Below are 24,653 nucleotides of genomic sequence, written 5' to 3'. Positions count from 1 at the left end.
CATCTCTTCAGTCTGAACTGACCTAACCCTTAATGTACATAAATCTTCACTTTGATAATATCTAAACATTATGAACCCTCTAAATATTCCCACAAGCTAACTTCTGTTATAAATCACATGTAATATTGCAAACATGAGTGTGATAAACAACATCTTACTTTGACATCTAACTAATTTCTTAGAAAAAGCATTTAAAGGTTCCCCATGCTGCACCCAACAAACAAGGATGAATATAGCCTTAGTAATGTTTACACCAATGTTGCATCATCCCAATAAACCAATACTTTGTAAGCTGTAAATATATGATCAAGTTACTTTAACTATGCTAAGAAAACATTGTTAGTATTCATCAGTCTCAGCTATAACCCTTCTCTCCAATATATGACACTTTAACTATACAAATGTGCTCTTAATATATACAAATGTGCTCTTAATATAGAAGAGATTTTCCACCCTCAGAAACAGTCTGCAATAATCTCAAAATCAAATAGTTTAAGTAATATGACCTACAATATATGTGATACAGGCCCTGGATTTCTCATGCATTTAGTGCTGCTCTCTGCTCTTTCCTTTATTCATTGTATTCTATTAGTTTATTTAAAAGACTGTTATCCTTTTTTCCCAAAACACCTTGACATTAGTGTGGGCAATGTGGAAGGCATGATAGCTAGCATCATGTGAAATAATGTTTCTAGATATCAAGGTACTAACAAGGCTTACTGAGCTAATGTAGACATGTCCCAAACTCATTACTAAGAGTTTTACAGGAGATTAAATGAACAAGTAAGAAAGTTATAATCACTATGTCTGAAGATAAGTAGAGAGAACACTGGGTGCATCTACACTGCACCGTTATTTCAAGATAACTAACGTTATTTTGAAATAACAATGCGAGCATCTGTACAGCCATTCCATTATTTCCAAGTAATTTTGAAATAACAGACAGCTTATTCTGAAATCTGTAAAGATCATTGTGCAAGGAATAACGCCTATTCTGAAATAGCTATTTTGAAATAAGGTGTGTGTAGCAGCAGCTCCACTGCTGCTATTTCGAAATAGCCTCTCACCAGGGCCATTCTAAGTTATTCCTCCCCAGTGCCACTTGCGGCTCTAAATCACGATAGCACGTCCACATTAGGGAAGCCTGTTTCTGACTAACTGTGAGGCTTCCCTGCAGTGTAGACAGGCTATTTCGAAATAAACTATTTTGGAATGACTAAGCTGGAATATCTTATTTTGATATAAGCAAGCAGTATAGACGAATGCACTGTGGGCTACCAACCACCATAACTGGACTGAACAAATGGATATAAGCTGGCTAGTAGGAAGTTTAGACTTGAGATTAGATGAAGGTTTCTAACCATTAGAGGAGTGAAGTTCTGGAACGGCCTTCCAAGGGAAGTAGTGGGGGCAAAAGATCTATCTGATTTCAAGATTAAACTAGATGGGTTTATGAAGGGGATGGTTTGATGAGATAACATGATCTTGGTAACTAATTGACCATTCATTATCAGTGGGAAATAGGTCAATGGAGGGATGATAGAAGTTAATATAGAGAACTTTCTGGGTGTCTGGCTGATGAGTCTTGCCCACATGCTCAGGGTTTAGCTGATCGCCATATTTGGGGTCGGGAAGGAATTTTCCTCCAGGGTAGATTGGCAGAGACCCTGGAGGTTTTTCACCTTCCTCTGTAGCATGGGGTACAGATCACAGCTGGAGGATCTCTGCATCTTGGGGTCTTCAAAGTATTTGAAGGCTTCAATATCTGAGATATAGGTGAGAGGATTATTCTAGGAGGGGGTGGGTGAGATTCTGTGGCCTGCACTGTGCAGGGGGTCAGACTAGACGATCATAATGGTCCCTTCTGACCTTAAAGTCTATGAGACTATGAGACTGGTAAAGGATTTCTGAGCAGTCTTTCAGGGCTACATTCACAAAAGGACTTAAACATCCAGTTGTCACTTTTTAGCCACATAAATCCAACATTTAGTTGCTCCAAGATCCCCAAAAACCTCAAACATGAATGGATAAAAATCTCCCCAACTATGAATGGAGAATAGCAGAGCAAGAAGATTTGTTAAGGAACTATAATTATGGGAATAAGCAGTCTCCACCACTAATGCTTTTCCATTATACTGTATTTATTGCCCTTTGTGAAGTACAGGGAGATACAGATGTTAGATCTAATTTTAAGAAACTTTCAGGATTCATGAGCACGCATCAGAATTAATACAGCAAACATGCATGTCTCAAAATAAATCAGATAACACAGTTTTACTTTATCATCATCATCAAACATTACTTCAGCATGTTTTTCTGAGCTCTACATTTGCTCATACCACAGAGAGGGGCATCCTTTGACTGTTACTTGATTTCTAGCTCCACTTGTGTTAGTCAGTAAATTGTTTATTTGTTCAGTGGGACTGCAACCCCGACATTGAGGGAGCTACTTCAGCCTAATTAGCTCCCCAGACACCTCTTATTTTTTTAAAAAACAATTCTATAAAGTCAAGATTACTATTTTGGTCATTATCTTCTTGATAAATGTACTCACCACCAAGCAGGAGTTTCCCAAAAGGGACCCTGCAGTGAAGAAGTGTTTTGTGTAATACATCCTGTTCCACAATTGCTTCAGTTTTCTCAGTTTACCCAACATCATTTCCAGAAATACCACCCCAAAGCATCAAACAACCATGTCCAAGTTTCAGTACTGGCAACAGGCCCTCATAATTCATGAGAGTGTCATTGATCATCTCCTCTGCTTGTTTCATACTTTGATGGACAAGATGCCTGAGGGAATTGGCAGTGGGATTCAAGGCATTTCATTTGATATATAGCTACTTGTTTCTGTGTCTGGTCAGGTTGCTATTGACCTGAAGTGGTTACTATCTGACAACTGTCTGTGTACACGTGAAATGAATTGACAAAAGTTCTTCCTGTTCTTGCTAGGCAAAGGTTGTTCACTTCTAAAATTTATCATAACAATTTTACCATGCCATCTTGGGTTGTGGTTTAGTCAGTTCTTGTATGCTGAGCTTGGCTAATCTTGGTCAACCCTTTGACAGGAACCATCAAGGGAACCTAAATGGTGCAGGAATTGTTAGTGAGACAGCGGATTCTAAGTGGACAGCACCATTGCACGTCTTTAAACAAATAGCTTGTTGATAGCAAAGAAATATTTAATTTTAGACTCAGAATTTATCTCCAGCCCATAAAAATGTAGCATCATTTTTAATTGCAGTATATTGTGTAATTATTGTCTTCTGGCTCTTTGTTAATTATTCACCTTTATGATTCAGTAACATGTCAAAGAAGGCCCAGTAATTTTGCTAACGGCATGAGCACTCAAACTCAGTTTGACTGTGTTTAAAGACCTTGTGACACATCTAGTTCACAGTAAGCACACTCTGATATGATGTAAGCCCTTACCACAGGCATGATAGAAGTATGTTCCCTGCCATATTAACCCAATATCATCACCTTTGTGATGCTAAAGGCTGCCAAGTATAATGTAACACTCTCACCTGGAGACCCTCGTCAGAGGTTCCAGCAGCAACCCATCTGGATTCTCATGCATTCAGTTGTTCTGTGGCAAGCAGTGGGGCTGACAGATTCAGTTTCCTCCTTTGTCCCCTCTTCCTCCTATCAGTGGGTCTGGTGGGAAGAGAGCACAGATTCCCTTGCAGTGAGTCCTCCTTTTTACTCAAGGCCACTGTGCTGCCTGTTATCTAAGCAGCCAGGGAACTTTGCTGCTCACCCTGTCATATTGCAGCCAGTCTGGAGTGGCTGGGGACAATAGGAAACAGTAACAAGACAAAAGGGGGGAGAATACTCCCCTGCATCAGCACCCCTCAAAGCTCAGAAGACCCCAAGCTACCCAGTGTTGCCAGTTCTCACAATGTCATTGCTAATTTCATAATAGTTAGTGTTTTTGTTAGACTCATATCCTGGAGTCACGCAAAGACATGAGAATCTCATCTCACTTTTTTTAAGTCAGTTTGCAACACTCATGGTGCAGAGCAAGGCAGGAAAACACTCCTCCTCGGTGTACCCCCAACACCACCACATTAAAAAAAACCCTCATGCTCTTTGAGTGCTTATGGTTGGCTATCCTGGGTACCTCTCTCCCAACTCAGCATCCGCTTCCATTTGTGCTGCCTACCAAGTAGCTCCATTGCTCTCCAAGTTATCCCCCCACGGTCCCTATCATTAAGTTTCCCTCTCATCCAACTGACTAAGTATCCCCCTGGGAAGTGGCGTAGAAGCACCTTCTGCAGGTTTATGCCTCTGGAGGATCCCACTATCCTAGGTAGGGGGTATCCTTCAGTGGTCAGTTATCTGGTTTCTGGGCAGCTTTGTGTTACTGGAACAATACAAAGCAACCCCAAAGAAGCAGATGATATGACCTGGTAGTCCCAGAGTCCAGGTTGTTAGAAGAACAGTCTGTTCCAAAACTTTTCTAACCATTGACAGCTATGCCCAGAACATAGCAGTTACCTTGGTAACTGCTGGCAAATGTTCTACTGTCCTTTGTACATTACTATGTATTTTAATGGTGCTTTATAAGCAATTAATGATGTAGGATGACAGAATACAGTGTATTATTTGCAGTGGACTTTATACCTTGGTGAAATACAATAAGTTAATAACAGATGGTGTATGCAAATGGTAAACCTGCAGTTTTGACTAAAATGTTCCCCCGTGTTTTCTATCACTGTATTCTGTTATCTTGGATTCTAGCAATTTCCATCTTTTCTTGTCCGACTCCTCCCCTTGTATGAGTTGCATACGTATGAGTTACACGCGTCTGTTCCAATTTTTCATCAATGAGTCACTTTCTCTATTAAGAATAAGAGAGGTTGATTAATTATCTTAAACAGTAACTTAGGAATAACAGGCACATTCTGTACTCCCATAAATTAAAAAAATCTTGCATGAGGACACAATGATTGTGCTATTGTGTATTAATAAGATTGTCTCGAACAGTTTTAATATTGTACTTTTCACAAAACAATTTTGAAGCACCTCATTTTTTAACCCACTGTTGCTCATCAGGAGCAGTCCAGTGTGACTCATTTGCCTTCCACAGAGATCATAGTTGGCAAATACAAAGTAACATTAATATAGGTAGGAGTTTCTGTGCTAAAAAGTAAAAAGTACAAGAAACGTTTTTAGTTATTTGAAATATTTGCTTTGCCCCTAAGATTAATAAATTGCTAAATGTTAAAACTTCTTCCAGATTCATTTTAACAAATGAAAGAGGGGACAAAAAGATCACAAACAACATTTCAAGGCTTGAGAGTATGTATTTTTAGCTTTATCCACCTCCTGTGTGATCTTCAGAGCCCTAAGGGGATACTGGTACTTGAACTATCAAGCAACAGGCAAGAAACTATGCTTATTTAGAGGTGTGTTGCAGATTTAGGGTCAGGTTGTGTCCACCTGCCATGTGGGTGCTCAAGGATCAAGGACACAAGAAATCTCTACTTTGCACCTCCCATGCAATAGCTGGGCATGTTTGCAATCCCTGAGTGTCTCTGTACAGGGGCTAACCCAAAGGAGGGGCAAGAGTGGGGGAATTGTGGCTCCATTCTATCTTTCCTATCAACAATAGGAGCTGACAGTTCATACATTTTGCACCCCTCCTGGAGCTTCCCCTTATATTGATCTCTCTCTGACAGGCACAGCTGAGACTTTTGTGATTTACACTGTAAAAGCAATTTGTGTTTTATGCCGGCTAAGCTCCCCCAGTATAAAAATCCACTTTTAATTTGGATCAACTTGGCAGTTGGATACTGATATTCCAAAAACCTTAATAGCCATTTTTTTTTACTTCAGTGGGAACTTGCTTGAATAAAGGCTGATTAAAGACCTCAAGATTTGATATGACAGAAATAAATTTTTCATTGCTAGGCAAATGTAGCCTTTTATCCTTACTGTTTATGAAAATATCTTTATACTATCGCTCAAGCTTGCAAGCGCATGATATTTGACGCTGCAAGCTTTCCTTGTAGCGTTAATTTACTAGGCACGCATGTGTCAGAAAGGCCCACTATGATTATAAAGTACTGAGAACACTTGAGACTGAATTAAAATCAGAGCTGAACAGAGGGTTTACAGAACAGTTCCTATATTGCATTCAATTGTGAATTAAAAGTGCAGTGTGTAGTTTGGATGCCTTGTTCACCTTTGCTCACCAACAGAAGCTGAAGAAACAGCATACCTCACACTACCATGGAGGAGACCCGAGTTCACTCACACCGCAACCTCTACTGACTGATGAGCAGACTATCTATAATTTTAACTTGAAGGCAATTCTCTTGTGTTTTCCTTATGGCCCCCAGGGAGATCCTACATTAATAACATCTGCCAGAGGAAAAGGCAGAAGCAATGAAAAGGGTGGGTTAGCAGAAAATGGGAAGTAATAGCTCAACATAGCAAAGTGATGAACGTTCTATTTCTTCTGGGAAAATTATTTGTGAGCTACCCTAAAACATATTGAAGCAACAGCACGTTGCGGTTTCTGCAGCTATGGAATTCCAAAATTGTGCCACCAAAAAAAGAAATGAGAGCTGTGCCATGCTTTTTGAGAGTGTCAAAGATTTTGTTCTTAGGGTCTGTGAATACTAGATATAAAGGGGGGGGGGAGGGGAAGGAGAAAGTCTTTTGGAAAAAATGGGTATTCTGCAGCCAAGACCTTCTAAATAAAATTCAATGTATTTGTCATGCCTTGCTGGAGGTGGGAATCTGTTTTGTCACAAACACATATTATAATGTATTTGTACTGATTTCACTGCACTAGCAGACTGATCATAAAGCACTATTACCACTTTTGAACTATATGTAATATACATATTGCAATATGATCATATTACATATAGGAGAATACATTTCTGTTGGTCACGAATCAAGTGAATTATAGTCTTCTGAGTTGCCATGGTAATTCCTCTTGCAAAATGCTTGTGCTGGAGGAAGTGACATTGGTGATTCAATAGGTATTATTCTTCTCTTTGAGGCAATGTTAATCTAATGCCCTAGGATGGTGGCAAGGCAGCCACTTTGCTACTGCCAGCCCCACCTTGAAATAATATAGAAAACTGGCGTCCCAACCATACATAGCCATATACAGATCGTTCTCACTCCAAAGCATTTTTTTTCAAGAGGAAATTTTTTAATTCTAATGTCTGGTCAGCTTCCAATTTAGAACATGCCATTCTGCAATTTAGAATTACGCATCTTGTAGTTTTAAATGGGGGAAAAGTTTTTTGCTTTCTATGGTAAAGTGGTGTGCAACATGCTGAGCCCTATAAAAACTATTAAAACATTGCACCCTGCTGAATACATTTTATGGTTGGATGATGGGATCTACATGTGGAAGTTTGTTACATTTGTAAAGCACTTTCACATATTTCTGGGTAAAAGGAATTATGTAAATATGAGATAATGAAAGATGCTATTTATTATTTGCCCATCCCAGTACATGATGCTCTCACAGTAAAGCATTAAGATTATTAAATATTCCTAAAACTACTAATTGCCTGTATATCATATTAAGTAAACAATGGTTGAGATTTTCAGAAGTGACTAGTGATTTGGGCTGCTTCAGTTTGGGGACTAACTTGAAACACCTTAAAGGGAACTTGTTTTTCAGAAAGTCATGAGCACTCACCAACTGCAAACAGGGCCATGTCAGGTGTCTCAAGTTAGGACCATAAATCACTTACGAAATTCTTAGCCAATGTCATGCAGTGACTGTGTTCTGCTGCCCTTTACAGACCTGTATGCCAGATCTGCTTAAGTGAATATGGTTTGTCACCCTGTAGTGGGTACAGTTTACAGAAAATTTAAGCCCTTATATTCACAAAGGAGTGAATGTTTTTTGTGGGTATCACTAGTATATTATCATTTTGCATTGCTAAATTATCTTACAAATTTCAAAACACATTTCAGGGTGAACCTCTCTAGTCCGGCTAGGATCCGACTTGTGTCGAACCAGAGAATTTTCTGAACCATGGGAGGTCAATATTGTCTAGAAGCATTACCAATATTTCCATTGCTTACTGGGCTTTTACAAGATATTTAAGGGTAAAGTAGAGCTAAATAACAGCACAGAACATTGAGAGCCTGGACTGGTGGCTGTAAACAAAGTTTATGGGGCTGCAGGAAAGTTGGCCACACTCATGATGGACATCCAGCTAACTAAAATATGCCAGAACACAGATGTTGTAGGACCAGAGAGTGTTGGATTAGAGAGATTCAACCTGTACAGATATTACTGACTGAGCCTCCTATCACCAAGGCCGGGAAGGCTCATATTTCAAGAACACAGCAAATATTTCTTGCATATGGCATTTTCCCTATAGTTTGTTGTTACGTCAGTAGTACCTAAAGGCCCTGTTCAGCTATGCACTGTACAAACTTAGCGAAATCCTGGCCCCATTGAAGTCAGTGGCAAAACTCTCAGGGTACGTCTACACTACAGCGCTAGTTCGAACTAACTTAGTTCGAATTAGTTAATTCGAACTAAGCTAATTCGAACTAACGCGTCTAGAACTAAAAACTAGTTCGAATTAGCGTTTTGCTAATTCGAACTAGCAAGTCCACATTGAGTGGACTCTGAACAGGGCTTAAGGATAGCCGGAAGCAGTGCCGGCAGGGCATAAGAGGAGGACTTAGAGCATGGAGATGCTGTCTCAGGCTAGCCGAGGGCTGCGCTTAAAGGGTCCCGACCCCCACCCCGGACACACAGTTCTAAGGGGTGCCCCGCTTGCAAAGAAGTTCTGGCTTGGAGTGCCCGGAGTACCCACACTGGGCACATCACACCACTCGGCCATCAGCCCGGCTGCACTTGCCGCAGGCTGCCATCTGGGGAGAGGGGGCAATTGGGGGGCTGCAGGAGAGCTTCCACCCCCAGAAGCCCGCAGAGCCAGCCCAGTCCTCCCCGTCGGGGGCTCATACCCCATTCCTCCCTCACCTCCTTCCACTTACCCTTCCCTAGCCCCCCTTCTTATTGATGTACAAAATAAAGATAATGTTTCTTCCAACATTGACTCTGTCTTTATTGAACAAAACTGGGGGAGACTGGGAAAAGGAGGTGGGAGAGGGGAAGAGAAAGGCTGGGAGAAGGGTGGGCAACTAACATGATCAGGGGTTGGGAACAGGTCCCAGATGAAGAAAGGCTACAGAGACTGGGACTGTTCAGCTTAGAAAAGAGGAGACGGAGGGGGGACAGGATAGAGGTCTCTAAAAGCAGGGGTTGGGTGGAGAGGGTGCATTCAGAAAAGTTCTTCCTGAGTTCCCATAAAGAAGGACTAGAGGACACCAAAGGAAAGGAATGGGTAGCAGGCTTCAAACTAGTAAGAGAAAGTTGTTTTTCTTGACAAAGCAAATAGTTAACCTGCGGAACTCCTTGCTGCAGGAGGCTGTGAAGGCTACAACTAGAACAGAGTTTAAAGGGAAGTGAGATCAAGTCATGGAGGTTGGGTCCATGGAGTGGTCTTAGCCAGGGGGTAGGAGTGGTGTCCCCGCCCAAAGTTTGTGGAAGGCTGGAGAGGGATGGCACGAGACAAATGGCTTGGTCACTGTCTTCGGTCCATCCCCTCCAGGGTCCCTAGGGTTGGCCGCTGTCAGCAGACAGGCTACTGGGCTAGATGGACCTTTGGTCTGACCCAGGACGGCCATTGTAAGCTCAGGGCTCAGGGTCGGGGGTCTCAGTGGACCCCCTTGATTTTCATGCACACCTGCTCCTGGGTGGCCAGGCTGGCAGCTCTCCTGCCCTAGCCGGCCACTTTCCTGTGCCTAGTGCGGAGATCGTGGACAAGGTCCACGATGTCCGCACTAGCCCAGGAAGGTGCCCGCCTCTTGCGGTCCAGGGCAAGCTCCCGGGAGCCGCCAGCCTGGTCCCGGGAGGAGGGGGTGGGTTGGGGGACATCGGGTGAGTGGCGCTGTGCCGTGCCAGGTGCAGGGTCTGCTGGCTGGGTGCTGGCAGGCTTGCACCTGGCACGGGCACCGTAGCCAGCCCGTGCCCCTTTAAGGGGTCCGGAGCCGGGAGGGGGGCATAGAGTTTCCCTGGTGTTGGCCAGAGTGGCCACCAGGGAAACCTGGGGAGGGCTAGCCTCCCACTAGTTCGAATTAAGGGGCTACACACCCCTTAATTCGAACTAGCTAGTTTGAACTAGGCTTAATCCTCGTAAAATGAGGTTTACCTAGTTCGAACTAAGCGCTCCGCTAGTTCGATTCAAATTCGAACTAGCGGAGCGCTAGTGTAGCGCCTATTAAAGTTAGTTCGAACTAACGTCCGTTAGTTCGAACTAACTTTGTAGTGTAGACATACCCTCAGTAACTTCAGTCAAGATTTCATGGGTAATGAGAGAGAGTTCCTGCCCTCAAGAGTTTACAGTCTCAGTAAACCAAATAGGAGATGAAAGAAGTGAAATGACAGGTTACATAGCAGATCAGAGGAAAAGTCATGAATAGACTACAGGTCTCTTACCTCCTACTCTGTCCTCTGCATACTTCCAATTGTGCTGCACTTGAAGAATGGAATTCCAAACATAAATGCAGATTAAATAAATAGATTGAAATGACTTATTGCCATTTAAAATTTTTATGCATTCAGTAAATTCTTTGTGGATTTTTAATAATAAATTCAAATGAATTGCATTAGATGTTAGTTAATGAGAACACATTAGTTGCTATACTTTAACATTTCAAAATATTTGTGCAGTGGTTGATTCATTTTGGGCAGCATTCATGTCAGCCAGTTTAATGACATGGGTCGCTGTGTTACTGGTGAAATCCTAATTAGAGGCCAACAGATGCCAATCAAGGCTAGGGAATTTGGAAGGAAAACAATACTGTATTTGCCAAATCGGATTATTACTAACTGATTGAAATAGGGATATGAGATCTCTTCTGTGCAGTGAAAGCCTCAAATTTCCACAAGTCTTTAATGCACAAAATTTCAAGCCTTCCTGGTGTATGGGAGCAGGCTCAGCAAAAGGAGAAAACCATCCTTTGATGAAGCATGCGGAAAGTGGCAAAAGGCTTCTTTTTCTTTTAAGTGCTGAACAGTCAATTCTGCCTAAGTTTTGATTTTTTCAGTGCAGGTGACTGATGTTATAGACAGCAGAAAGCAACCAAACATGTGAGGCCAAGTCCTGCCGATACTATTGACTTCCATAGGCTTCCACCAGAGATGAGGTTGATCTGTGCTGCCACATCATTATTAGGCTATGGTAATAAAAGAACATCAATTAAGTTTAATACTAACTCAGTGCATTTGATCAGCCTTCTTCCCTGATAGCCCCGTCTGCTTTATAATTCAGATGCAGTTAAAAACAGCATTCAGCATGTATATTTTTAAATTTGATTGAAAAAATAGAGCTAGTTCAGCTTCCACAGTGTTCCAAAGTTTTAGCTTCCATGTTTCCAGACTGTATTTAGAGTATACCAATAAATTGGTGGTTACTGACTTCAAAGAATAACTAGGAACTTTCATAAGGATCACAAGAAGAAAGCAAGTCAGAAAGCTATTCTAGACTAATAGTATTTGCAACTCTATCTATATGGACATGGGCTTCAAAATGAATGCAAAATTTCACTGGCAAGCAATGTAGAGATTTATAAACTAGAATGTTATGATCTAATAACCAAGGTCCAATAAGAATTCTGGTAGCAGCTTGCTTTATCAATTGCAGTATCTTAACAACAACCAAAAAAGGGGTGAAAATAACAAGTTACAGTAGAATCATAGAAATGACTAAAGTGGTGGTTAACATGTCTGTGTTTGTCTTGTTGAACTCAGGCCCTGTCAAGATAATATAACAGTGTGGAGGTGGTACTGGTTTGAAAGACTATATTCAAAGAGTCTCAGAGGGGTAGCTGTGTTAGTCTGTAACTTTAATAATTAGTAGTCCTGTAGCATTGTAGGGCATGTCTATACTATGAAATTATTTTGAAATACCTTATTTCAAAATAACTCCAGAAATAACAAAATCCATACTATGGGGAAACCTCGAAATTAGTCTGAGGCAGGCTCTGTTAATGTGGACATGTTACCTCAGCTTTGAGCCCCAGGAAGCACTGAATTGAATTACTCTGGAGAGTAATTATTTCAAAATAGTGGCACCAGAGTGTCCACACTACCACTATTGCGAAATAACTATTTTGAAATTAGTGTTTTTCCTAATGGAAAGCAGGAGTTATTTTGAACTAACCAGCCCCTTATTTCAAAACAATGGGCTTGGTAGTGTGGACTCTCTGCTTATTTCAAAATAAGGGGAGTTATTTTAAAAGAACTCCCTTGTATAGATCAGGCTTTAGAGACTAACAAAATATATATATGATCATGAGCTTTTGTTGTTTTTATATTCAAAGAATGACTATCAATGATTTGCTTCAAACTGATATCCTGTGTATATCCTTCAGGGGTCTACCCTGGGTCTAGTACTAGTCAAACTGCAGGCATTCCGGAAGACAGGATTAGATTTCAAAATGACCTTGCTAAATTGGAGAATTAGTCTGAAATCAACAAGAAGAAATTCAGTAGAGATAGGTGCAAAGTACTACACCTAGAAAAGAAAAATCAAACTCAAATCTAAAAAATAGGGAGTAACTGGCTAAGCATTAGTACTGTATGAGAATATCTGAAGATTACTGTGGATCACAAATTGATTATGATTATTTACTACTTGCTAAAAAAGTTGGGTGTATTAACAGAAACCTAAGATATGGGTGGTAATACAGGAAGTCGCACGTAGGAATGGGTTGTGTTCCAAAAGTTCATTTGTAAGTCAGTTATTTGGAACTTTGAATGTATTTTCCCATAGAAAATACATACATTTGTATGTACAGGTGTTTGTAAGTCAGATGTTTGTAACTTGGGGAGTACCTGTAGTCTTGTACCCCTCTTTGGTGAGGCCTCAGCTGGAGTAATGTGTGTTTCACACAGTTTAGGAAAGATGTGGACAAGTGAGACAGTCCAAGAGGAGAGCTTCAAAACGATAAAAGGTTTAGAAAACCTGGCCTCTGAGAAATGGAAAAAAAAAAGCTGTGCATGCCTAGCTTGCAACAGAAGACAGATACATCTCCACACGTGTTAAGGGCTGTTGTAAATAGGGTGAGGAACAACAATTCCCTATGTCAACTGAAGATAAGACAAGAATTGGCTCAATATGCATCAAGAGAAATAAGTTACATATTAGGAGAAACTTTTGAACTATAAGGATGATTAAGCACTGGCACTAGAGGTTTTTAAGAACAGGTTAGACAAATACCAGCCAGAAACTATCTAGGCTTAGCTGGTCCTGCCTCAGGAAGCTGTTTAAAAAATTCAGCTTTGGTAACTAGGGAACTTATCTTCAAGTGGAAAGAGCTGCTTTTTGAAAAGAATTAACGTGCTTATGGTTTTTGTTTGTTTGTTTTTCATTTTCCGAATGAAAAAGAGAGGTCATAATTTACAGGTGAATTGGAGCAAAAAGACATAGCCACTCCTTTACCCACCAGATTGGAACTAGGTTAAAAGAAGATGTAACTGGGCTAATCGTAGGGTTTTAGCTGAATGAAACCTGAGAAGGATAACTGAAGAGGACATTTTTTATGTCTGCAATGAAAAATTCAGAGAGCCCCACTGGATGCAATGAGATATCAGAAAACGAAAGGTCTCTTAATGCTGAAGCCTTTATTCAAAAATACCGTTAAAACTGTTACAGCATAAAAATTATCTTAATAGTTTCACTGAAGTTCCTGTAAGCTGTCCATTGTGCTGTCATCACCTATTATCATTCAGAAGCAATGGAATGTTAGGATGTATCTAGGAAGTTTCGCAGAACAATGGATGCATTATTCTGCCTGTAACTCAGTATAAGCCAAGCACATAACTCAGCAATAGGCAATCAAGACTAGTGAATGGGTCACGAGTAGCCACAGCAGCCCATTGGGGTTCCACCTGTGGCCCACGGACCTCCTGTCTGTCTCCTTCCCCATATGCCTCTCGTGCACAGGAGCAATGGAGCCCTGCGCTTTCCACTTCTCCCTCTTCCTGCCAGTACTTTCGAAGCACCACGAATTCACTGATTCATGGTTGTTTCAACCTTGAGACGGTTGGGGAGGAGCAGGGATGGGGCATGAACCAGCAGTTTCATGGCATTCCAAAAGTGCTGGGAGGGTAGGGGAAGAGTAGGAAGTGTGGGGGCTTCAGTGGCCCAGTGCACAAGAGGTGGATGGGGAAATGAGCAGACAAGGGGGTCTGTGGGCTGCAGGTGAAACCTAGTGGGCCACATGTGGGCCATAGGTTGCCCACCACTGGCATAACTGGTCTTTTCTGATTAAGAAGCTTATTAATGTTTCATGGGATGTTTCTCTCATGTAAAAATAATCTGAATGATAAATTGCTTTTGAAGCAGGCAGAATCTTGGGATATATTAATGTGTATTATCTTGGAGTTTCAAGACTCCAAGAAGACTTTTTCTCAACTCCTATTTTAAATTCTGTGCCTTACAGTAGGAATATGATAAAACTGATACCTTGGAATGTTCCTAATCAAGGGAGCTATTTTCCTCTGATTAATACATGAATTTCTATTATAAATATTTACATCTTTGTCTGTTTCCTCAAACACCAGTCAGATTTACCAGGTCAGAAATAGGGACAAAATTGCTTAGGGTTTGTCTGCATAGGGATTTGTTCCAGAATAGCTATGTCTGATTAACCCTTGCTGATTAAGTCCGTGTGTGGATGTTCTTATTTTAGATAAGAGAATAAGAGTCCTTTGTGGATTAAGCTAATTCAGAATAATGCATCCTAATTCAGAAAAATAGCATCCACACATGGAATTAATCAGGAGGAGTTAGTCTGCTTCAAATCCACACCCTATCTTATTCCAGATTAATTTTCATATGTAAACAACCCCTTAATTTGGTGACTGAAGCAAATCCCACTGAAATTTATAGAAATCAAACTTGCAATTAGACTGAATATCCAGATGTGAAACTGATCAGTAGAGAGGAAAATTTGAGGTGTAAAAGACTTTAAAGGTGAAAAAAGAAAACAAAAAGTGTTGTTACGAAGTAATTTGAGATAAACACAAAGCAAGTGATTTAATTAATTTTATATCAGTAATCCCTTGCACTTACTAATGTACATGTCCTAATATATATAAAGTCCAATAATCACAAAAATTGATGAGAAAATCTATCACAGACTTCATCCATATGGATTTTATAATTTCCTGTCAATAATATTTTGACATTTCATATTACCAATTCATATAAAAGTTCTGAAAAAAATCAATTAAAAAAACCAGAATATGGGTTGGAGGGCTAAAATATAGTATCTAAAATAAAAGACAGAAAAGATTTGAACACGTAGTTTCTGCACAAACTTATGGGTAAATTTAAAAATAACTGCCATATTGCCACCTTTCCCGGAACTTTGTGTGTGCTGTGAAGTTTTTAATTCCTTACATTTACCTACTGTAAAAACATGATCTTTTGTAATCTGCTAGTAATACCACACAGAGAATATAACTTCCCAGAACTACACATTAATTTAGATCATATGCAGCCCATGCAGAGAGAAGGGAAGAAGTGGAAAGCTTTTGATCTGTGCAGTGGTGAATAGTTAAATATGTGACTTGTCATTCTGCAGGTTTTGAATGGAGATTATTTTTTCTGCATATTCTTGGCCAATACTTTAAGCTAGTTAGTGCCTCATCTTGGGAAGGGTATAAGTAATTTAGGGTTTATAGGCTTCTGTGAAGGAGAGACTTGAAGGGAGAGAGGGTGGAGGCATGTCCAAGTGGATCAGAAAAGGAGTTCAAGGTGTATAGGCAAATTCACAGCTGTGAAAAACGTGGCATGGACTGTGAAATCTGGTTTCCCCCAGGAAATCTGTATAGTAAAATTACACAAAAGACCAGATTTCATGGGAGAGTAGTGTTTCTCAAAGTGGGAATGCAGACCCAAAAGTGGGACACCGAGGGTTTCAAGATTATTGTAGAGGGCTAAAAGCAGCACAGAAGTAACGGTGGCAATACCTGTGACCCCCTTACAATAACCTTGCAATACCTTTCCTCACACGCAACACTCCCTTTTTTGGTCAGGATCCCTACAGTCACAAGCCCATGAAGTTTCAGATTTAACCATCTGAAACTAAACATATGACGATTATAATCCTAAGAGCATGAAATTGTCCAAAAGGGACCATGATTTTGGTAGGGCTCTGTGTATCGGGTATCTTGAGAGAAAGGGGTCATTATTCTGCCTGTAACTCAGAACAAGCCAAGCACATAACTCAGTAACAGGCAACCAAGAATAGCGAGTTGTCATTTGACTTGTCAGAAATGAAGTAAGGTGGAGAAGACAACATAAAAAGATGGGAGGAGAAGAAGGTAGGAGACAGGCTGACTAGGCTTTGAAGCGAGGGGCAAATTTCATCCAAATTGTGAGAGGAAGCCAAAAGAGTGATTTGAAAAGAAGCTTCGTGTATCATGAGTAGCAAGCTTGCTCGTGATTTTTGGAGCACCAATTTTGAACAGGCTAAGAAGAGTTGTGAAGGAATCAGATGGGAGCATACTGGGTCAGAGATGACTGGGTACTGTAGATGAGCTGTTAATAATTAGGCTTCAATAGGTATTTTGTCACAGAGAATGGAGAAAAATGAGCAGATTTTTGAGAAAAGAAATGCATAAGAAATATCAGGATTTAGCAATTCTTTTTAGCCTCACTTGCACCCATTACATAAGGGAACTTTTTCAAGTGACATGTTTCTCTGGTGGTTTCTGAGCTATTTAGTGATCTGTGGGTGCTCTTCTGCCATCTGGTAGCTCCTTCTATGAAACATCTCTGTAAAAGCTGAGCTTTGGCTTTGGTCAAATTAGTGGCATGTGATTGGCTCATTATCTATGCCAAATTAATTTATGATTATCTATTTCTTGGTTTGAATCCTTTTCCAGTAGTGCCTCATTGAGGAGAATATAACAAAAATCTTATTTCACATCCAGGACAATATGAGATGTGCTTTTCTCCATCAATTCTGCAAAGCCTGTGTTTTCAGCTGAAGTGAACGAGCGAAGTTTGTGAAAGGTTCTAGGGGAATGGAACTTTGAAACTGAATTCTGTGGTGTTGGTGCATAATTGGCTAAATGCATATGCTGAAAAGTGGCACTAAACCTGTGCCGCATGATCTAAAAGGGAGGTGGCTCTCAGCTAAGGCTGTAGAGCAGACCCATTATTCTCTCTGTAAATGAGATGGGATTGTATACCATACCCAGAAGGTATGTGGGTTACACATAGGCTAGGTCTACACTACAGTCCTTTATCGAGCTTCTGTCCATTGACAATGTGGACAAGTTTACATATCTTGGCAGCACTCTATCGAAGGCAGCCAGCATCAACGATGAGGTGAATACTAGAATCGCCAGAGCCAGGGCAGCTTTTGGAAGGATTCAACTGAATGTTTGGAATCGAAGAGGCATTAAGACTGAGACCAAGCTAAAAGTCTACTCGGCGGTCATCTTGCCCACCCTCCTCTATGCTTGTGAGACCTGGACTGTATATAGTCGTCATGCGAAAAAGCTGAATCACTTCCACCTGAACTGTCTACGGCAACTGCTGAAGATAAGATGGCAGTATAAAGTTCCAGATACTGATGTTCTTCTACAGGCTAATATGACAAGCATTCACACCATGCTTTGCACTCAGATGGGCTGGCTATGTTGTGCGCATGTCTGATGATCGATTGCCCAAGAAGATGCTCTATGGTGAATTACAACACAGCAAGCGATCTCTTGGAGGTCAAAAGAAGAGATTCAAAGATACCTTTAAGGCCTCCTTTAAGAACTGTAACATAGATACTGGAAATTGGGAGAGTATTGCTGATGACTGTTCCGCCTGGCGCAGACGAATACATGATGGTGCAATAGCCCGCGAACAAAAGAGACTGCGTTATGCTGCAGAGAAACGTCTTCTTCGCAAGTCCAGGGCTGGTATCTTCTCTTCCTCCGGTCGGCAGTCCGATCTTTTATGTCCCCACTGTAACCGTCAATTTCTGGCTCGGATTGGACTAATCAGCCATCTCCGAACCCACCCCCAACTAAACTGATGACACTGGGTGGTCCTCATCAACCTCGATGGACGAATAGCAGCACAGTCCTTTGTTGGAAAAAGCTACGCAAATTGCGCTACGCTCCGATTGCTTTTCCAGAAGAGGCTTTTCTGCTATTTGGCCCAATCTAGACGGGGCCAAATGACAGAAATGCCTCCTTTCTCAGCAGAGCCCTTATCCCTTGTAGAACGAGGAATACAGGACTCCCCAGAAGAGCACATTTGTTCTTCCGCAAAAAAAAGTGAAGACCTTTGGTATCCCAGAAACCCCCCGCAGTGTAGACGTAGCCATACAGGCTAAAAATACAGATGAATAGCATTCACTGTGCACTGCCACCATCTGCTCTCATCCTTGCAATGGACATACAGATTGGATCTGCCACTGAATTCCAGGGGGAACTGTGTGCAGGTACGGAAAATAAAAGCTTATCAAATTTATGGGCATCTTTAGACCTTGCCTGAAGCTACAAGCATACTGGAATCTTGAACGTGTGTGCTGTGCTTTATTAATGTCAATATTTTAAAATGAGACAGATTTGTTAAAAATCTATATTTTTTTTAGTATTACAGAGAGAAGGGAGAACCTCTTCTAACAGAACATGAGATGTTAATGACTTCTCTGTAACAGGCTTACCTCAGGATACTTGGGAACTTCTGAGCATGTATTTCTGGTTAAAATTTTAGTATGTTGGCATTTTAGAATTCAAAGGGTTACTTCCTTACTGGTCCCATTCATCCATCCTGCTGTGGCCTCAGGAGTATAAATGATATTTCAGCAGTGGAGAAGCATATGTCTGAATTGAAATATGCAAAGTAGGCAAAATCAATTTTTATAAGTCACAAAAACTTTTTTTATATAAAAACAGTGAAAAAGAAACAGTCGTAAATATATGATGTCCAGGTAGTGACTTTTTCAAGTAAAATGGATAAGAATAGCTACTGTTTCACACCAATGTTACATTTGTATGAAATAATATTTTTGTATATACACAATACATACATTGCACAGATTTTTTGTTTAGACATAACTTATATCCGCATAATTTCATACATCTGTGTGTGAATGTGTAAAAATATGCAGAATTATGTGATGTGTACCTAAATATGTTTGCAGGAAAGAATATTCTTGTGTATATGTGTATATATATAATATATATTACAAGCAGGTACAGAATTTTTTCTCTTTGAATAGATATTTTGTAAAAATCCAATACAGCTTTTTAAACTTAAAAAAGTTTAAAAATCAAGAAATTCATTGTGTAGCCTTTGCACTACCGAGGTTATTCATTGTCCAGAGATATGGTTAATTAAGAAGGCTGAACATCCTTCCAAAATTGTACTTATGTAAGCAGATGGCTCTCTTTTATAGTAGGATTTCTTGCCTTTCAGCTCTTGACCACTAGGGGTATCTTTGTACTATTTTTCATCCAACAGCAATTTGGAGTTGAAACCTATAATAGGGGAAAACCAAGGTTCTCGGCATTTTTTTAGCGAGCAGTGCATCCAGGATCCAAAAAAGATTTTTTTTAAAAAAGAAAAGAAACACACACACAACCTCCCTCGGTCGCCTAACAGTGCTCTGAAATCCCACAACCGGACATCAAGCAAAAGGGATTCATCTGGAGGGCAATTTCGAATCGAGATAAATCTATTGGATTAGTAGGATTATCTGATTGCAGCTGAAAAGAAGTAACGTTTGATCATTTCTATTTCTTGCCTGATGGTGGGATTTAAATGGAGGTGGCTTGGTACAGATGATGATGAATTCCGGATGGGGATTTTTTCCCCTACAATTTGGAAGTGTCCGGGGGATAATTTAAAAACCTTGGGGATACAGCTGCTTTAAAAGGGATCACGACTCGAAGGCAGTGAATTACAGTTTTAGCTGTGATCGCAAAAGCCACTGTGAACTGGTAAATACTTCGATGCTTTTCAACGTTGTGGTATATGCAGCGAGATATGGTGGGAACTGACCCCTTGAATTATTTGGGGGCGGGCGGGGGGAATCAGTGCTGTGCCCTTGTCTGTGTGTTTGATGGGGGGGGGGAGTTATTGGGGTGAGGTGGGCGAGGGCGGATCTGTTCCTGCTAAAATAAGAAGGGGTATAATCGGGGGGCTTCTCTGCGTCGGGGAGCAGGGTTAATGAGTTCATAGACATTTTGCACAGCTGCCGCACGGTCACTGTTTGCAAAACATCCGTGCGTGTGTGCAAAAGAGACGGAAATTTGAGCGTCTACAACTTCGCCTGGAAAAGGCAGGGTTGGGGTCGATTCCTATCTGGTCGCTTTCTTGCGAGTGTAACTTACAAAGCGCAGTCTTGGATGCCTGGAAGTAGAAAGATGTAGGGATCGCTCCGGTGTTTGCCCTGCTGCTGCTTGGGGAAATCTTTGCAGGGGAATTTGGCCGCGCACACCCCGAGAGAGACGCGCAGGGTTAGAAGGCAGAGCCGCATCTCTTAGGAAGAGGGGACGTTCTATGTTGGCATCCTCTCGCACGCGTTGCTCTACCTAATACAGCCAAAGCCAACTTTATCCCCCTCCCCTTTAAATAAGTAGATGTTCCAGCTTGATTTGTGTCCATGCACTGAACTATTGTGTGCATCGTGCAACCCCGAGATTCCTTCCTGATGCACCAGGACAATACAGTGCCTGCTCCTGCTAGGCTGTAGTGCCTGATGGATAGCTTTTTTTTTTTTCTTCAGACATCTTCTTGCATCTGAATCCTGGGTGTTCAGTACTCTTTCTTCCTCTCCCACTAGAGAATGCACTGGAGCCTCCTCTTGATTTGCTGGGGGAGAGGGGGGTGAATCAATTTTCAGCAGGTTTAATGAAAATCAGAGAGATTACTTAATATTAATTGGTTTCTAATAAAGCTAGATGTTACCTTGGAATCGGGGGAAAAGGGTGTTATCTCAAATCATCTTAAGGCTGCCTATGGTTTCTCCAGAGCAATTCCATTAGAATAATTGTTTTAGTTAAAAAAAAAAAATACAGGTTGAGTAAACTCTGGCATTCCTGCTGCAGCAGGTACCCTGATCTGAAGAGATCATTTCCCAGTTTTAGTGACCGTTTTAGGGGTTAGATTTTTAGTTTTATTTTTAAGGTTCATTTCTTTGTAGTTTTAAGAATTACATTCACATGCATTCCGATAAAATGGACAGACTGGTGTACCTGCAATAAACAGCAAATGTTTTTAGCACATTTACATGTCTCATGACTTTGAGATGAAATAGCTCCCTTTAGCATGAACTCAGGCAAGTTATTTCACTAAATATTTTTTTAGGCAGTGCCTCCACTGCAAATATTTGCATTTAAACAGATGCATTTGAAGTTTTTGCCTCTACCAGTAAACATCGACAGGTGATTCATATTAGAAAACATTTCTTTGTGAACATACTGAAAACAAATTTTAAGGGACCTCTAAACACCTGGTTGCTTGGTTGTTTTTCTGTTTTTTTTTCACAGTAGGAGATTGATTATTGGTGAATGAGGAACACAATGAGCTTTTCAGACTTACTTTTTTTTCTTGGTATTTAATTCAAATAACACAACCCTTATAAATGGTGCAAGGAGGCCTATAAACTTAGCCACATGCATGAAACACATGTACACCTAAAAACATGGGCCCATAATATTAACCTCTGAGTATCTAAAGCTAAGCTCCTGAATTCATATTTAAAGTGGCCTGTTTTTCAGAGATGTTGAGCTCCCACTGTCTTTTGTAAAATTTGTGTGGTCTCTGAAAAATCAATCAATTTCTTCTTATTTTTATATATTGATTTAGGAGCCTCATTTTAGTCACAGTTGGAAAATTTTGGCCTTGTAACTATTTTTGCAGAGCATTGCCCTGGTATAAAATTTACCCTGTTTTCTCCTTAGTTGCTTTTGATGAATGTAAGCAAAATATTGAAATAATATTTTAATGGCCTTTTTGCAGTAAAGGATGAGGGGAATGTAGATTCATAGGAAAGACACTTCTGTATTCTATTATGTGTCATGCAGAATGTGACTAGAAGGAAGGATGAGCCCGAACATAATCATGCTGAGTGTTCTGAGGAGTAGCATCTGGTAACACCTCCCTTTTGGGTGATATACAAAAGCAGCAAAGGAAGCTAGTGAAGGCAATGCAGACAGCCTATGGCAATACCATTATCTGGAAATGAACAAGAAGGCTGGGCCAAAACTGATTTGGGATATTTTTTACCTGGCAAAAAATATAATACCCTGGTTGTTAATACTTAGTGTTCTTAACAGAGTGGGCATGCTTCGGATTATATGGCCGGAGGTGGAGCAGTCTGTTGAGGAGGGTGATTTAAAGATCAGGATGGAATAGGAACTTGATAAATTGATTGGAAAGCAGATGAAAGACTTGAAGATTGTGCTAATTTTATTTTTTCTCAATTGCATATTTCATAACTACTGACTCAGACATCAGCACACACGACACTATTGTTAGAACAGAATTGGGGGAAGAGAGAAGAAGCAGCAGCAGCTGAGTTGAATTTAGTCTGTAGACATCCCTTTCCTTACGTACAGATAGAAATGTTGATCTGTATTATAGATTTCTGGACTGTTTTAATCAGTTGTTGCCATATTTGTGGGGTTTTTAATCACATGAAAGGAAACTATTGAAAAATTAAATACTGAAAAAGGATGATGAGCATAACACAGTCATTCTGTGAAACTGGATAATCAAAAGGTCACCCATTCCCAGACCCTCATTAGAAAGTACTGCAGAAAATAGTTTTAAAAAGTAGGAGCAGAAATAATTGCAATAAAATATATTCTGGTACACTGTATTGTGTGCATGTACTAGTATCCCCAAAATACTTATTACAGTTTAATCTTAATTTTTAATCTTCAGATTTGACTGACGATTACATATTTTTGTATTTTTTTTACATCGGTATAGTCCTATTTCTGTATATTGCGAAGAAATTAATTTAAACATATGAGGAAACATTGGTATTTTTTTTGTTGCAGAAGATCTTGTCTCAAAGGGAGGGAGAAAGTTAGAGGCTGGTGACAGTGGGAAGAACTTGAGAAAGCATTGCACAAGGGAAGCACATCCTGTAACTAGTGTCAAGGTATAGCAATTGTAGGGAATTTAATGCTATCAACTTATCAGTATTACAGGAGGGAATCCTGCTGATTTCTTAGGGCACATCTACACAGCACAGCTCAAGCCAAAATAAACTACGCAGCATGAGCTACATCAATTGCATAGCTTAAGTCGAAATAGCTTATTACGGCTTTTGGCACTGTCTGCACAGCAGGGAATCCAAGTTAGAGCACTCTTCCTCCAACTCCCTCACTCCTTGTAAAATGAGGGTTACAGGAGTCGGAGTAAGAAGTCCTCCAACTCAACATTATTTCAACATTATGTTGAAATTACTGCTTGCTGTGTAGATGCAGGCTATGTTGTTTTAGGATAACGTCAGTTATTCCAAAATAACGCTGCTGTGTAGACAACCTTAATGTCTCATCTTTGTTTCTACACCTGCCTCTGAAGTCTGACATGTTTTCCAACAGACGTTGCTTTTTGTAATTATCAATTGATTAACTAATCGCTATGCAGGGTGTCAGGTTCCATGCAGAGATGGACCAGGTGGATTTCCTTAGGTTTGCATTCAAGTTTTGCTGTGCACTCTCTATAATAAAGGTATACAGTCTACATAAAAATCATGGGGTGGATTCTTTATTGGCGAAAATGGAGCCACAACAATTCACACTGGTTGAGTAACTGGCCTCCATACATACATACGTAAAAAAGTTTTTTGCCAGTGCTGTTACAAGTTAAAGGTTAGGTTACTATGAATGAAAACATTTAGAGAATTACCCTATCCACTTTTTAAATTTCTGTACTTTGTGTATATAATACTTTCTGCATAGTCAACTTTCACTATTCCCTCTGAATCTGTTTGCTTAGGTGTTTCACACATTAAGAGGAAAGAAAAAATATTTTTTTAAATTAGGACTTGTGTCATTTAAAACACAGGATAGGCACAGTGGAACATAGTTTTGGCTGGATAGGGGGAGATTACTATATTTCAAGTTAATTGTGTTCTTTCAACTGAATAATGAACGTAAAGGGCTGAAGTTTTTAAAACATTTCCTAAAAGTGTTCCAAAATTGCCTTTGTAAAGATGGCATGAGCAAAACACTTGTTGAATTGGTTGTAATGAGATAATGAGGGAAACAGGTTGGTATTAACTGATTTAGCAAAGAAAAGCTCAGTATTCATACGTCTGGTTATATGGAAAGCTGTAGAAGGTGAATTCCAAGTTATTTATTAACAATAATTTTTAAAAAACCTTATTTGTTTAAATTAATTGAAAGTGGAAAATATCATTTTTGACTAGGCTGAATCTAGTCATTATTTTGGAGTTGCACTGTATCACATTTAAGAGGAACATTACAATATAAAACACAATTTATATTTCTAGTTCTTGATCCCACCGATGTAACTTCACTGAAGTCGGTGGAATTAATCCTGTTTTATGCCTGGTCTGAGAGGAGAATAAGGTCCTGAAACTGCTATATAAAGAGC

General features: G+C 40.2%; 1 protein-coding gene across 8 annotated transcripts in view; it reads left to right on the top strand.

Moving 5' to 3' along the window:
• The window catches only part of NLGN1 (neuroligin 1), a 678,275-nt gene that overhangs the window by 113,922 nt on the left and 539,700 nt on the right, over window positions 1–24,653 (top strand). For 4 of the 8 annotated variants that reach the window (XM_075937983.2, XM_075937982.2, XM_075937981.2 and 1 more), the window contains exon 1: window positions 19,561–20,017. The exons of 2 other annotated variants lie outside the window; for them this stretch is intronic. The gene's annotated coding sequence lies outside the window, so the exon portion shown is untranslated. Of the gene's footprint in view, window positions 1–19,560; window positions 20,067–24,653 lie in introns of those variants that run through there. 2 more of the 8 variants (XM_089780750.1, XM_089780749.1) reach the window with 2 other exon arrangements.

The sequence above is a fragment of the Pelodiscus sinensis genome, chromosome 10 (genome assembly GCF_052426305.1).
Source record: "Pelodiscus sinensis isolate ZL-2025 chromosome 10, ASM5242630v1, whole genome shotgun sequence".
NCBI lineage: Eukaryota > Metazoa > Chordata > Testudines > Trionychidae > Pelodiscus > Pelodiscus sinensis.
Note: the sequence above shows the minus strand (reverse complement) of the source record. Positions and strands in the feature narration are given on the sequence as shown.